The sequence below is a fragment of the Megalobrama amblycephala genome, linkage group LG19, assembly GCF_018812025.1.
Source record: "Megalobrama amblycephala isolate DHTTF-2021 linkage group LG19, ASM1881202v1, whole genome shotgun sequence".
Classification (NCBI taxonomy): Eukaryota; Metazoa; Chordata; class Actinopteri; order Cypriniformes; family Xenocyprididae; genus Megalobrama; species Megalobrama amblycephala.
Genome location: NC_063062.1, coordinates 21,363,416 through 21,378,351, shown reverse-complemented (window position 1 = coordinate 21,378,351; position 14,936 = coordinate 21,363,416). Strand labels below are relative to the sequence as shown.

The following is a 14,936-nucleotide window of genomic DNA, read 5'->3' as shown; positions in this document are numbered from 1 at the left end:
CAATTTATTGTTATTTATTTATTAACAACATAAATGTATTTAAACATGTTTGTGTGTGCGTGGCTGCGTGCGTGAGTGTGAGCATTTCACAAAAACTAAAGGAAAGCTTTAACTGTAGCATATATTATGACATGTAGTATATGACTATATATATATACAGTGCCCTCCACAATTATTGGCACCCCTAGTAATTATGAGCAAAAGCAGCTATGAAAATAAATCTGCATTGTTTATCCTTTTGATCTTTCATTCAAAAAATTCACAAAATTATAACCTTTCATTTAAGGAAAATAATTGAAAGTGGGGGGAAACTCACATTATGAAATAAATGTTTTTCTCCAAAACACGTTGGCCACAATTATTGGCACCCTTTTATTCAAAACTTTTTGCAACCTCCTTTTGCCAAGATAACAGCTCTGAGTCTTCACCTATAATGCCTGATGAGTTTGGAGAACACCTGACAAGAGATCAGAGACAATTCCTTTATGCAGAATCTCTCCAGATTCTTCAGACTCCCAGCTCCATGTTGGTGCTTCTTCTCTTCAGTTCACTCCACTCATTTTCTTTAAGGTTCAGGTCAGAGGACTGAGATGGCCATGGCAGAAGCTTCATTTTGTGCTCAGTGACCCATTTTTGTGTTGGATTTGATGTTTGTTTTGGATCATTGTCCTGATGGAAGATCCAACCACAGCCCATTATTGGATTTCTAGCAGAAGCGGTTAGGTTTTGATTTTTTATCTGTTGGTATTTGATAGAATCTATGATTCCATGTATCTGAACAAGATGTCCAGGACCTCCAGCAGAAAAACAGGCCCACAACATTAAAGATCCAGCAGTATATTTAACCGTGGGCATGAGGTACTTTTTATCCATGTGTGCACCAAACCCATCTGGTGGGTTTGCTGCCAAAAAGCTCTTTTTTTAGTTTCATCTGACCATAGAAGCCGGTCCCGTTTGAAGTTCCAGTCTTGTCTGACAACTGAATATGCTGGAGATTGTTTCTGGATGAGAGCAGGGGATTTTTCTTGAAACCCCCCGAACATCTTGTGGGGATGTAGGTGTTGTTTGATAATTTTTTTTTAGGCTTTCTGAGACTCAAGACTCAACTAATCTCTGCAATTCTCCAGCTGTGATCCTTGGAGAGTCTTTGGCCATTCAAACTTTCCTCCTCACTTCACATTAGGACGATTTAGACACACATCCTCTTCCAGGCAGATTTGTAACATCTTTAGTTGATTGGAACTTCTTAATTATTGCCCTGATAGTGGAAATGGGGATTTTCAATGCTTTAGGTATTTTCTTACAGCCACTTTCTATTTTGTGAAGCTCAACAATATTTTGCTGCACATCAGAACTATATTCTTTGGTTTTACTCATTGTGATGAATGATTAAGGGAATTTGGCCTTTGTGTTTCCTCATGTTTATATTCCTGTGGAACAGGAAGTCATGGCTGGATAATTTCATGCTCCTAGTCACCCTGGTGTGCTAAAAAAAAATGTAAATACGAATGGGAATATACTTTGAATTTTTTGAATGAAAAATCAAAAGGATAAACAATGCAGATTTATTTTCACATCCACCTTTGCTCATACTTACTAAGGGTGCCAATAATTGTGGAGGGCACTGTATGTATATACAGTTTCGGACTCAGTCAGGGTGCAAGGACCTTAAACTTTTGAGGCTTGCGCAGCTTCTCGAAGAGAAATCAAACAAATGAGCGCCGTTTTCTAAAGTCTATGAGTGCAGCACACACAAATAAACTAAATTGACATACTGCAGTTAAATTTCAAAATGTGGTGTTTTTATATTTATAACATTTGAATACAGTTCAGCAACATACATCACACGACTTAATACATCACACGTCTCACATCATTTAATTTACAATCACCTCGCGATTGAAAATGTGACACTGATATGACAGTTCAACAAACAAGTTAATAATATTAAGTCACTTACATTTTAGACAAAATAATGACTGTTTTGGTCTATTTTAGCAGCGAAAATAGATCCGATGAATCCAAACAAAGATCACAACATAGCGCATCTCACAGCAACGCTCAGTCGTGTTTTGAATGATTCAGTGTTTTGAACAAATAGTTTGAGTCAAAGATTCAATGACCCATTCACAAACATCCGTCTCATTCTTGATGAATCAGCCGTTTGAACGAATTGTGAATGAATCGCCCCACCGGTTGAGAATGACTGTCTTATAAAACAGCATTTTTTTCAGTGTAAACTCTAAAAATATCAATCCAAAACGAATTTTTAAAGGGTTAGTTCACCCATAATGAAAATTCTGTCATTTATTATTCACCCTCATGTCGTTCCACACACGTAAGACATCTTCAGAACACAAATTAAGGTATTTTTGATGAAATCCGATGGCTCGGTGAGGCCTTTCAATGCCCAGAAAGCTACTAAAGACATATTAAAACAGTTCATGTGACTACAGTGGTTCAACCTTAATGTTATGAAGCGACGAGAATACTTTTTGTGTGCCAAAGAACAAAATAAAGACTTTATTCAACAATATCTAGTGATGGGTGATTTCAAAACACTGAAGCTTCAAAGCTTTACGAATCTTTTGTTTTGAATCAGTGGTTCGGAGCACATATCAAACTGCCAAAGTCACGTGATTTCAGTAAACGAGGCTTCGTTACGTTTAGTGTTTAGAAATTTCTATGGTTCACCACTGGAGGGCGTGACTTAGCCAGTTGGATACGTGCTCCGAACCACTGATTCGAAACAAAAGATTCGTAAAGCTTTGAAGCTTCATGAAGCAGTGAACTTATGCCGTAGGCGGTGTGCAGCACACGGACAAAGCAGGACTATTTACACTCCAAACTGTAATTTGCCAAAGCAAGCATCACAATTGGTGATACTGGTTGGGATTTGAGCAAACCCTTTACCCTTTATCACTAGCTTTTAGCTAGTTGCTATAGCACTAGCTTTTAGCATTACTATCCACCTTATTCCTACGCCCCATGATGCTTTGCACGAATTATGGGTGTAACTTCCGTTAAGATGTAAACAATCAGTGAAAGGCTCGCTCTTTTATTTAAAACTGGGTACAATGAGATGACATTACTCTACTCACCCTTCAACCAACGAACATTAAAAGGACATTTAAAAGTGTAAAAGCATTTGTGCATTCCAGTGAATTATTAATGGGATATATCATAAATTATATCGGGAGAACAGACCACAAATGTGCAGCATATGTTGTAATATGTTGTAATAAAATAATCGCGAGGATAGAAAGCAGCAACTTAAAAGAGCTCTTGCCATAGATATTTTTATAACGTTATGTTAAAATACCAAGCGTTACGTTATTCTCATGATGTCTGAAAATAAATCATGAAAGAAAAATTGACAGCTCATTCAGTCAATCTGACGGATAAGCTTTATTTGTAGGGCAATCTTATGATTTGAAACGATTTGTTTCAGTCATTTTAAATGGAAGTTTTCCAAACCGGAAGTGCAACCCATAATTCGAAACGCAGTAAGCTACTCAGGAATAAGGTGGATACAAAACTCAAACAATTTACAATATACAGATTTCAGAGACTTTTTGGCAGAACAGTTTATGCAGCATCTTCAAGTGATTTGAGATTGAACCTACAGTCTTTTAATAAGCAGGCCAGAACCATTAAGCTACAAACATCCTAAACACAACAGAGATTGTGTTAAAGCATGGGAAACAAATGAAGAGCTCTCTGGCTCTGAATAGCTACTTCCTTTAGCGGGGGTTGATGGTAATGGTCCATCGGGCATGTGAGTGTGTTGTGGTGCCAGGTTTCAAGCTTAGTACCTCCCCCCTCTATGAAGAACTCAAGTGGATCTTTTTGTCCTTCTTAAAGATTCGCTTCAATAGTGGGAAAGCATTCATACAGAAACTCTCATAACATACATGCAGAGACACAGAACAAACACATACTTCAGAAATAAATAAACCCTATCTGAACCTAACCTTAATTATTAAACCTCTCTGTGTTACTCTTCCTACGCGGTTTACCGCTCAGACGTTTTCTTGGGGAATGATAAAACAGGTGCAAAAAAAATCATAGTCTATTTGTAGGCACCAGAATATCATAGAGACTGTTGACTTTCATATTTGAAAGTCTTCCCAAACAGTCATTCAGAAGTAAGCAAAATACAACAACCCAGAATATAGCAACCACCTACTAACGGCCTAGCAATTATCATATAAAACCATAGCAACTGCATAGCAACATGCTATATGATTCAAATTGTGGATAATGTAATGTTATGTTTGGATATGTTTTAGTTTTTTTTTTTTATTATTTTGTATTTTTGTTAATGTTTAAATTAGATAAACATTTCAATAAATACATTTGGCAAAAAAATAAAATCTCACAAAACCATATCAACCACCTAGAAACATGCTAAAAATGAACATGATCTGTGTGTGCCTTTGGATAATGTTTATTTTTTATATATATATTTTTAAAAAAAATTGTATGACCTTGTGTTAAACAAGGTGAAAACAATAAATACATTAGGCAAAAAAAGTCTCAAAACACAGTAGCAACTGCATAGCAACACCCTAGCAACCACCTACTACTAACATAGCAACAACATAGCAACATGCTAAAAATTACTCAGAACATCGCAGTAACTGCATAGCAACACCCTAGCAACATGATATTCTGGTGTCTATGATTTTTAGTGCATTAGTTGGTGTTTGTTATGCAACATACTCAACATAGCAACCACCAACTAACGCACAAGCAATCGTGTAGACACCAGAATATCATAGACACACCATTTTAAACCACTGTGGTTTAAAAACCGCAGATCTAACAGACGAATTGTACATGACCTCAACTAGATCAACATGCAGTGACTTTAAAGAGATTTAGATGACAACAGAGGTTCTTAATGAGCTGTATCTGGTATCAGACACATCAGTGAGTGATACGTCCTCCATGCGTAATTTGTCTTCCACTCCATTTCTAAAACCATGTGCTGTCTTAATGTAGTGCACTGTGGTAATGTCCTCCCTTGATCTGCTTTGCTGATTGGCAGATGAATCGATTGGCATGCTGGTTAAGACTCTCCGGTGCCTCTTTTGGTGCGTTTCATCATCAGAGGAGTTACTCACAGAAAGGAAGAGTCATCAAAGGCTCTAGTGCACATTACAACATTGCAAATGCGAGCTCTGACAGATGATTGGATGATATCAAATATCTCGGCCAATCACAAGCTCTCATTTTGCTGCAGTAAAATTGTATTGCGTGCACAACAGGCTTAACTGCAAAATGTTGACAAGACTAAGTTTTATATAACATCTGTTTAACTTATAACATGAAAGTAAGGTTAATAACATAACTTAGAGAACAAAATTTTCAGTTTTACTCAAATTAGGGTGATGCAAAATTGAGTTCACCCCACTGAACGTCTCTGTAGCAAAGCTAAATTTTAGACTACAAATGTCTAATTTAACAAGAATTCAACCACAGGTGAGTCTAATTATCCATTACACAGGTGTCCAGGTGTCCAGATTCTGTTTACAGTTGACTATAAAAGGGTGTTAAAACTCCTTCACATTTCATGCTGTCAGCAATGGCACCACATGGAAGAGAAATGTCACAAGACCTGAGAAAGAAAATAATTTCTTTTACACCAGAAAGGTGAAGGCTACAAGAAGATCAGCAAAACTTTACTTATCAGTGAGAATACTGTAGCAAAAGTGGTACAAAAATTTTAAAAAAGATGGAACTGCAACCATCTCACAGAGACGTCCAGGCCGTCCACGGAAGTTAACACCTCGACAGGAGCATCTTCTGATGAGAAGGGTTGAAGAAAATCGGCATGCAAGTTCACTGCAGTTATCTATAAAAGTAGAAAGCCAAACTGGGGTGACTATTTCCCGTGACACGATACGGCGTACACTGCAGAGGAATGGCATGCATGGGTGCCGTCCACGAAAGAAGTCTTTGCTAAAGCCCAGGCACAAAAAAGCCCGCCTAGAGTTTGCCAGGGTTCATGCTGACAAAGATGAAGACTACTGGGACTCACTGGGACTCACTCTGGAGTGTTGAGACCAAGATAAATGTTTTTTGGAACTGATGGCTTCAAAACTGTATGGCATTGCAAAGGTGAGAAATACAAAGAAAAATGCATGGTGCCTACAGTGAATCATGGTGGTGGCAGTGTCCTTATGTGGGGCTGCATGAGTGCTGCTGGTGTCGGGGAGCTGCATTATATTAAACTTAGTCTTGTCAACATTTTGGAAATTGTTTTTGTGTTCATTGAGATATTGTTTAAAATGTTACTTTTCAAAGGGGGTGTACTTATTTACGCTGAGCACTGTACTAGAAATGGGAATGTCATCTTGTTGGTTCAGCTTTGAATTCTTGACATTCTAGGTAATTATCAAAAATAAGGATTTGTGTCTCTGTATGGCAAGGTCAGTCATTCAGATTTATATCTGCCCTATAAGTTATCTATTTCTTTTTTGTGGCAGTTACAACACAGTATCATAGCGATTTGTAACTATTTTATGGTTTGGCGAATAGGTGGCTAATTCGTATGAATTTGTACGATGTTATTCGTACATTTTAGTAAGATCTGCTTACATATACAAAATTTTAAAATATTATGTAAAACTACATAAAAATTGTAATTGTTCATTTAAAAAGTTTTGTTTGAGAAATTAACACATCAGCACGTTTTGAAGCATTTTTTTCTTGTAACAGTGAACAGAAATACTCTGTTATTACTGGTCATAAATAAGAGTAATACATCTTTCGAAACTATAAAGGGTTTTTATTTGTGTAAACTCAAATATAAACAACAAAACACTGTGCTTTTGTAAAATAAAGAAAATAAACAGGGTGTACTGTGCTTTCTGCTGTCTCAGTCTCTGTGAATGTCTATCTAAAACGTCTCACAAAAATGAACCGCAACTCAGCAAATACTTGCCACATAGACATGAGAAAGATGTCGAAAGCTTGAAATGTCTACATTTACATCAACCAATTCAAAAAACAAAATAATCTCTGATTATTTAATCTGTATGAAACCAACAAAAGGTACAATCTTTCCCATCTGAGCTCATTAAGCACAAATGCCAGGACATGTCAAAACATCTCCAGGGCCTAAAATCCCCAGTAACTCTTAGAAAGTAACATTATATATTTATAATCACAACTTTGCTGGAAAACAATGGCTTACAATACTTTATCATTTTCAACCCATTCTAACTGATGCTTCCACTATCCACAGTACCATAAATCATTCTCAGTTTCAACAAAGCCTCATCGCTGGTGTAAGCCAGCTACATAATGTTACCTTGGTGACATATTTAATTTGCAAGAACAATGCTAAAATACATCACAGAAAACCAAATGTTTAAATTTGAAAGGCATAAATGATCATGCACATGATCAACAAGCTTAAATGAGGGGGGGTATCACACAGTTTCTGCCAATCTCGTGTTAATCTTGAGTACCTATAGAGTAGTAGTGCATCCTTCTTTTCTCCAAAAAGTCTTTAGTTTAATCATATTTATAAAAGATACATACGCTGTACCGAGTCTTTCCGAAAACAGCTGAGCGCCTGGAGGCGTGACCGGTAAGCGAAGCTAAAGAGTAACAAGCACACGCAGCTTTTGTGTAGAGATCGTCTACAAGCTATCAATGGTCAGTTAAACAACTGTATTTAAACACACAATACACCATCATATTATCCATGGATAACTTTTGAATCACTATAATGAATATAGCGTATGAATAATGAATTTATGAATTCACTATGTTTGTGTTGTTTACATTTTACTTTACATGTCACAAGACCTGAGAAAGAAAATAATTTCTTTACACCAGAAAGGTGAAGGCTACAAGAAGATCAGCAAAACTTTACTTATCAGTCAGAATATAGCAAAAGTGGTACAAAATTTTTAAAAAAGATGGAACTGCAACCATCTCACAGAGACGTCCAGGCCGTCGACGGAAGTTAACACCTCGACAGGATGAGAAGGGTTGAAAAAAAATCGGCATGCAAGTTCACTGCAGTTATCTATAAAAGTAGAAAGCCAAACTGGGGTGACTATTTCCCGTGACACACTATGGCGCACACTGCAGAGGAATGTTTACATTATATGCACAGTTTTACTTACCACCTGCAGTTCCGACTCATAACCGGGATCATTATCACTGTGACCGCTCCATCTTTCAGTTTCAAAAGATCTGTAAATCCAGTGTGGAACTGGGCCTTGTTTATGAAACCATGAGCACCTTTCCCGAGGGCTCGAGCAGCCACGGAAAAACACGAGATATTCTCCATTCATTTTAACCAATAAAAAAGTGATTGTAACTATCAGTTTCTATGGTTATTTTAATAACAAATATCGAGAGCGCATCAATGTAATGCGTGAGAACAAATCTCTCAGCTCCACTGAACGATGGGTTCTTTGGGAAGCAAGAATATCTTTTCCTCACAACCAAAAACACAATTCTTTGGTGACATTCCCTGCGTTCCATTCGGAAGGGCTCATCCCTATGCCCTAATCCCTTCAAAGGGTTTACCCTCCGGAGTGAGAGCTTCGAAGGGATGAAGGGTGTAGGGGTCAAAAAAACTCTTTTTTTGGAACGCACTTCTGCGTCATCTTAACGAGACAATCAAGGAGGAGTAGATTGTGCAAGCTGCGCCCTTTATTTAACGTTAGTTTATTTATTTATTTATTTTAGGTTTATCGCATGTAGGCTATATTGTATATATGTATTTTAAACATTTGAATGGACTGATAAAGGGAGCTGTAAAGTTTTTTTGTTGAAGTACAATGTCGTTTTGACCATAATAATGTACCAAATCTAACTCGTATAAATATTACAGTAGTACATAAAAATATTATATATACCTTTATAGTTAAAATCGAACTCCTAGCCTCCTGTACCCATTCTGTGACGTCAAACAAATCCTTCATTCCAAAGGGCCCTTTGAAGTGGCCAGTTTTGAGCACTTCGGTTTGGAACGACCCTTCAATATGGCGGCCATGATTATTTTCACTCCGAAGTGCCCTTCGGAGGGCGATATATCCCGTTTGGAATGCACCGATTGTTGATTTCGTGCAGTCCTGTGACCTGTGCAGCGCTGCCGACGACTTCCGTAACCCGAACGCGCGTTGATAGGTTGATAGGCGTGATTTTGCTCTCTCGTTCTGGTCGACGTGTGCGCGCGCGGGCCCTTCCGGGAGAAGTGCCCATACAAGGAATTCCTCGGGGGGAAAAAATCCGAATCCTGTGATGATTTGGAAGAGAATTTTTAGAACAGAAATACTCCATCATATGTCCAACTCATGTTTTGAAACTTTGGCCATGTTTAGCATGAGAATCCAACTCTTTAACAGTGTAAATAAGTCAGAACAGGCTACATGAATAGCATCAGCGCAGCACTGGCAAGTGACAATTCTGTCAACTGGTCTGAAACTCTCATACTCGCCCCGGGTCATCCTTACTGTTGAGCCCTGCTATTATTCCTGAATTCATATAAAAAGCAAAAGTATGCAGTTTAATAGAAAGTATGCTGTCCCAAGAGGATCCAGACTCTCTCAAATAAAGACTATTTCCAAATAATTGCACCAGGACAAAAGAGTTCTACTTTAAAACACTCACTATATTCTCTGTGGCCCTTGAAGCAAGCAAAACAAATTTCATAGTTTTCACGGACGAAGACAAGCATTGTTGTTTGAAAAAAGGGATAACTTTAGTATTTTTTTTTTTCCCATTCCTTTTTCTGGCACAGGAATTTGGAATTGATTTTTTCGAGCTGACTGTTTGATTTAAGCATGCTGTTAAGGAACTGCCTGCAAGCAAAATCCAATTAATTCCTGAGCCTCTCTGTACCCCAAAAACACCCCGTACCACTCTTCTGTCCTACCCCTCTTAGCTAATTAACATGATTAGCCAAGAGGAACTGCTTAAAGATAGGCTACAGTAGGTGGTTGAGGGAAGGAACGAAAATGCTTGTGACTTCCTACTGCCAAGAAGTTAATGCAGTTGGGAGAACTTTGTCAAAATCAGACCTGTTTGATATTGAGCATCTAGATGTATTTCATAACTAATTTTAAGATGTTCAAGGATTAGTTTGACCACAGATTTTGTTGTGGTTCACTTTTTCTGCCTCTGTACTGAGAATATGACTCAGGTGATACACTATCAGAGGTGTAAAGTATTTGAGTAAATGTAATTAGTTACTGTAATTAAGTATCTTTTAGGTTACTTTGTAGTTGTACTGAATATCAAAGATATTGGCCATTTTTACTCTTTACTTGACTACATTTTTGAGCAAGTAAATGTACTTTTTATTCCACTACATTTGTGATATGTAATGCAATTACAAATTACATTTTTCACGACACCGAACTGTTTCTGCAGCAGTTTGTTTCTGATATAAAGAAGCGATATCACATCTAAGGGCATTGAAGGTACAATATCTTGTGTGTTTTGCCTTTACTCACCCAAAACTTGTCAACAAGGATACTTTAAGTGAATATGAGTCCATTAGCAGGTAATTGCTGATCGCAGGTGTTTGATTTATTAGATGAGGAAAATGACTGCAGCTGGTGATGAAGCTCAAACCAGCACTGACAGTAGACTTTGACTATTTAATTTTACTTAAAATTCTTTTATTTATCTGCTATATTGACAAGACCATTTTGAAGGATATTGGTTTACTTATGGCCTTTCTGTGCACTTGAGCTCAACTGAGACTTGAGAGTTTGTAGAGGTTTAAAAGGTTGTGTCGACCTTGATTCATTGTAATATTGAGGTGTTCAGTTTTATTTTGATTTTAGAAAATAAACTTGATTTCTCATCTTACAAATCAATTGTTTCTTATTTTCACTGGCATGTCTCTCAGGACTAGTGCATCTCTGAGCCTACATTCAACATGAGTAAAATACTTAAGTGCTGTTAAAATCAGATACTTTAAGACTTTTACTCAAGTCGTATTGGAATTGGTTACTTGTAACTTGTAGTGGAGTCATTTTCTATGTAAGGTATCAGTACTTTTACTCAAGTATGGTTTTCACTATATACACTATATAGTTTCATATTATATAAATAAAATGCTATTTAATTAGTTTTTTTTAATGAGCAAGACTCTAAGTTTTAAAGCATTTATCTCTCTACAATTCCGATGGTTATGAAATGCAATTAATTAGCCCAGTCTGAGAACTTTTTTCACATGCCAACACCTGTTCTTAAAATTAGATTCCAACTTAGCAGAGAATGTAAATAATTAATTGGCACAAATTATGCACAGGGGCTCCCTTTGTGTACATGAACATACAACTGGTTATTATATTTCCACTGATTTAAGACAGACATGTTTACAGAGAAATATATAATCATGGTTACATTTCTGTGCTCTTATTTTGAACAATATATGTGTCCTGTTTAAAAATCATCACAAAACAAAGTTTCCAACCCATACCTCATTTCTGAGAGAAGCAGGATATTCAACAAGAAAATAACTTTTATCCGTCGGGAATTGATTGGAACATGAAAACTGCTCTCTATATGACAGGTGGTCAGAAGGAAAAAGGCTGAAAAAAGAGTGACGTCAAACAAAAAGGAAAGTCTTTTCAGAGGCAGGGAAAGTTATTACATTTTGATGTTTTTCTTTGAAATAATGTGCACTGATGAAGTGCATAACTTCAAGCATCTTTGTTCCATTTGAATTTTAAACATTTTGTCTCTAATATTTCTTCAACGTTTTCTTAATTTAATTTTAAATATGTAATTATCACAAACATAGAAAGAGACCTCCTTATTTTCTCATTCACCATACAGAATTGAACTGAGAATGACTTTTAAATGACAATTCTTAATGAATGTAAGAAAGTTCAATTAAAAGGCAAAGAAATTCATATGTAATTTTTAACTAGAAAAGTTTGAGAAACTTGAAATGTAGTTTAAAACCTTTAAGAGTTGGATGGATGGAACTAAAGATAGAACGATAGATAGAACGATAGATAGATAGAACGATAGATAGATAGAACGATAGAACGATAGAACGATAGATAGATAGATAGACAGATAGATAGATAGATAGATAGATAGATAGATAGATAGATAGATAGATAGATAGATAGATAGATAGATAGATAGATAGATAGATAGATAGATAGATAGATAGATAGAGCAACCCTGCTTGATACCTCAGTACATGCCGTTCGCCACATTTCAACTTGTGGATGATGTCTGACAGGGCCGCTCACACATTCTCCTCGCATTCTCACTCAGTTATGCTCGGCGTCAGAGTGTGAGGGGGGAAGCGGCCCTGAATTTCCTCTCACCCGGTGTGGCCACAGAGACTCAGTGTGCTAAAACAACACCAGTCCACTTCTGAAGAGTCCAAGAGTCTGTCATCAAAGCAGAAAGCACTCTCCCTCCCCTCTCCTCCGGCCCTCCAGATCTCCCACTGACCTCTCAGGAGAGAGAGGAAGAACTCAAGCAAGTGGAGACGCTTTAAACCGGTGGCGGCCGCGTAGCTTTTGCCCAGTGAGAGCACCATTGTTGCTGTTTGGCTGGCAGACTGAATCACGGTGGAAGAAGATAATGAGGAAAGCTGCCGTTAGTGTGATGCTGCCAGAGGCCTGCGTGTTGTGCTTTGTGTTGCATTGCACGGTGGAGATAGCATCACTGCAGTAGAGTGTTATCCAGCCTTTGAGCCATCTCCTGGCCAGGCTGTGAGCCTTTGTGTAGCTGCCAGAGCCGTGGAAACCCAGCAAGCCATCTCACACACCTCATAAATCCGCCCCCCATCGCAGCCGCCGCCGCCTGTGCTCGCCCACCCTTCTGCAAGGAAAAGTGGAAGAGGAAATCAGATTAGGGAGTTTTTTTTCCCAAGCCCTAAGATCAAAAACCAGGCTTAGATATCAAGGCTGCCTTTTCCACAGTTTCAGAACTTTACTTCAAATGGAGAGACGCACATACCCGGCATCAGATTTGACAATTAGTGCTTTTCGCTCAGCTCTCTGAGAAGCTATTTATTGGACAGCTAAATTTGTAGCATTTTCTAAAAGTTGTAGGTTCAGGATTTAATTAGTATATATATATATATATATATATATATATATATATATATATATATATATATATAAATGCTCATTTTATAAGAAAATTTAAGATGGCACTTAGAGGCTTTTGCATCTGAAGTCTTCATATATATAAATAGGAAAAGGGAAGAGAAGAAACACTACATAACAGGACATAATGGGTTTGGCATTACAACAGTTTCTTACCCAAACATGATTTTCTCTGGCACTTTTGGTTCATTTCAGTGCAAAAACCTTCTTATTCACTAACAACTCACAAATACTATCACTAGCACTATCTGCGCTAACTTAAAGGGATAGTTCACCCAAAAATTAAATTTTGTCATCATTTACTCACCCTCACGTTGTTCCAAACAAAAGAAGATATTTTAAAGAGGTCATAAACTGCGGTGTTTTATTGTTTTATAATGTTTCCTGGGGTGCACTTATGTTAGTATGCTTTTTACATCCAAAACTGTCATAATTTATAAATAAAAGGCATTTTTCCTACCCTGATTTTAGCCCTCTGGTTTGAACGCTTTGTTTTAAGGGGCGTGTCTGCTGTGAGACTTCAGTGCAAACGCCCACTTCTGTGATTGGCTGACATATTTGCATATGAAATAACTTAGTATTACTCTCTCTTTTAGCACGTTTTTACTATTACAGCTCTCAAGGTTAACTAATCGTGAAAAGTGTTATATCTAAAAGATTCGTTGAATAAAACGGGAGTTTTGCGCGTCAGTCACTGACTCGCGCTGTTGGATTGACAGCATCAGTGCGCGCTGCTCCAACGATTGCAAAGGGAGCTTTCTTTGATCGCTTTCATTATATAATTTAATCACCATTAAATAACAGATTATTTTCATCCTACTAAGAGAAACAACGCAAGTTGACGCTTAGTCACGGGTTTGATTTACTGACACACAGACAAAGAACATCTGACTGTACATGAATCATTTCAGATCAGGCATTGTAATTAACACAGTTACTTTCATGTTGTTGCATTACTGTGGAGTCCAGGCACTGCACAATATTTTATAATCCTCAACGGCATGTTTATTGCTTGGTAGCTTGATCTGGTTTATCACCACGTAGGCCTATGTTACTTAGGCTGCCTATTCTATTGCATGTCATGCGCAAATCGGTGGGCGGGGCTAAACAGGCAGTGATGAAGTAGGCGTTGATCTTCTTCTGCGGAGGCGGTGCTTGCTGCCCTTTGACGTCATAGATCCCCACTTTGAAAATCATGTCGTTTTCTGGGTCTGGTGTCAATTAAAGCTTTTAATGGACTAACAAGGAAGATTTCAGCTCTAAAACTTACAGGATATTCTTGAAGTATGATGACCTCTTATATATCAAAAGCTCAAGGAAAATTTGATTTCTCAGTTCATCACCCCTTTAAAGAATGTTGGCCAATGCGTTTGTGTAAAAAAAAAATCCATATTTAACAAGTTACGAAGTAAAATATCTAGCTTTTGCCAGACCGCCTTCTGTATTCAAGTTACGAAGAAAGTGTAAACTGGTGTCACGTCAGTTACACTTTTTTTTTCATAAGTTGAATAGGGAAGGTGTAGGACGAAGCGTAAGCTTTGTGAACTGCAAGAGTTTTACACCTAGGATGGCTTGAGGGTGAGTAAAGCTTGGGGACATTTTCATTTGAAAGTGAACTAATCCTTTAAATGTAATGTACAAAAATTGTTTTGCTTTCAGTCATTTTAATGAAGCAACTATATGTTTTGGGTGCAATTTGGAAATCTATTTTAAAAAATGTTTTGAATATGTTAATATCATTACCTGAGTATCATAATTCCTTTAGTTAATCCATGGTTTAAATCATTAAAAAATAAACAGCACTATCAGCGGACA

The 14,936-nt window shown here is 37.4% G+C and overlaps 2 protein-coding genes across 4 annotated transcripts in view; one reads left to right on the top strand and one right to left on the bottom strand.

Annotated features, from left to right (window-relative positions):
* grm3 (glutamate receptor, metabotropic 3) overlaps window positions 1-14,936 on the top strand; it is a 59,496-nt gene that overhangs the window by 13,597 nt on the left and 30,963 nt on the right. The window lies entirely within an intron of this gene.
* The window catches only part of elapor2a (endosome-lysosome associated apoptosis and autophagy regulator family member 2a), a 77,296-nt gene continuing 73,667 nt past the window's right edge, over window positions 11,308-14,936 (bottom strand). Inside the window, exon 27 of the transcript XR_007181584.1 lies at window positions 11,308-12,831. The gene's annotated coding sequence lies outside the window, so the exon portion shown is untranslated. The remainder of the gene's footprint in view (window positions 12,832-14,936) is intronic.